Genomic DNA, 1,673 nt, shown 5'->3' with positions numbered 1-1,673 from the left:
GGAAAGAGTTCACTCAGCTTTTGTGGGAAACTCTCCATTTCCAGTTGTTTGTGCTTGGATGCACGGCCTTCGAAAACGAAACTTCAGTTTTGACTTTGCAGTTTTATTTACCTGGCTGTATATAGTTCAGACAGATCTATAGCAGTCCTGTTTTTCAGACACGGCTTTACAGTGTACACTTCGGTACATTTTGATACTTACTGGAAAACCTAGACAGTGATCAGGATGAGATGTTGATTTCTTTTCCCAGTAAGGCGTCTGATAGGTACACATGCTCTGTCTGGACTTTTTCTTTCTTTCTTTCTTTCTTTCTTTCTTAGGAAATTTGGGTTTATTTATTTCAGCCTCCTCAGTGTCATTGTAGGAGATAAACGGTAGACCCTCAGCATCCTTTATCCTCTGCCTTTGTGCAGTATTAACAAAGAAAGTGCCTACTTGAAGACCAGACTACAGTTTATACGCCAAGAAATTTGCCCTGCCAACTGTAATTATTAACATGCCCAACATTTTCCAGAGATGTTTGTTTTGTTTTGATGCAGACCTGTCAAACCTGTTTGAATCAGGGGTGTCCTTTCGTAGTCAGCTGGAAGTCTGAACCCTCCCCAGCTATGCTGACATTCCTCAAAAATTCCTTGAGCGTTTGTCCTCTGGCTTCTCCTTGTGAGCAGTTCATCATGCCATGTGATAACACTTCTCTCGTCACCTTCTAAATATTCCATATCAGACAAGAAACATCACCATCCTCTAGCATGACTCCTCACAGAGTCGCTAATGGCGATCATCCAAAAACGGAAACACCGCTCCAAGTACAGATCAAGGTTTTCCACTTGAGGGCCTCCCTGGTGGCGCAGCGGTTGAGAGTCCGCCTGCCGATGCAGGGGACGCGGGTTCGTGCCCCGGTCCGGGAAGATCCCACACGCCGCGGAGCGGCTGGGCCCGTGAGCCGTGGCCGCTGAGCCCGCGCGCCCGGAGCCTGTGCTCCGCAACGGGAGAGGCCACGGCAGCGAGAGGCCCACGTACCAAAAAAAAAAAAAAAAAAAAAAGATTTGCCACTTGGAAGGATGAAGTATATCGCAGGTTAAGGGGAGGAATACAGACTGTGTGAGCAATAGCAGCAGATGGATTGAGGGACTTACAAGGCATGGGAGGTGTGGTGTAAGTATCCACTTCTCCCGCCCCTGTTGTCGCCTACTCGTTCCCTATAAGAAGAAAGTTGGGAGTAAATGATACGGGTCTCTTTGAAATAGCCTCGTGTCCAGGTCTGAGTGTCAATCACGTTCCCCCAGGAGAACTCAAAAAGAGATGAAGCCATGCTTGTTAACTATACCTAGTGTAAGTAAGGGGTGCAGATTATTCCTGAAACTCAGGGAGGATGAGATGGCAAAACCTTCACCCTGCCGTTGAGATGCTCCTTTGGTAGATTCCAGATGTCAAGGGTCTCAGTCTAGGAGTGACGGGAGATGACTCTGAACCCTAAGAAAGAAACGTGTCTGTCTATGGAAAGAAACCATCAACTGAACTAGAGTATCCTCATGTTGCCATTGAGAGTTCTACTCATGGGTTCCTTTGGCATTTATTTTCTCAGTTAATTAAAAGCACTTGCCCGTAGTAAGGGCCAACATTTATATAATTGGGAAGGTAAGACCTAGCTTGATAATGGATACTGACCCGCT

The 1,673-nt window shown here is 46.4% G+C and overlaps 1 protein-coding gene across 4 annotated transcripts in view; it reads left to right on the top strand.

Annotated features, from left to right (window-relative positions):
- Positions 1-1,673, top strand: part of FOXP1 (forkhead box P1) — a 606,527-nt gene that overhangs the window by 591,291 nt on the left and 13,563 nt on the right. The window lies entirely within an intron of this gene.

This window comes from Lipotes vexillifer, unplaced genomic scaffold (assembly GCF_000442215.2).
Source record: "Lipotes vexillifer unplaced genomic scaffold, Lipotes_vexillifer_v1.1 scaffold1008, whole genome shotgun sequence".
NCBI classification, from domain to species: Eukaryota; Metazoa; Chordata; class Mammalia; order Artiodactyla; family Lipotidae; genus Lipotes; species Lipotes vexillifer.
This window is presented reverse-complemented; position numbering and strand designations above follow the sequence as displayed.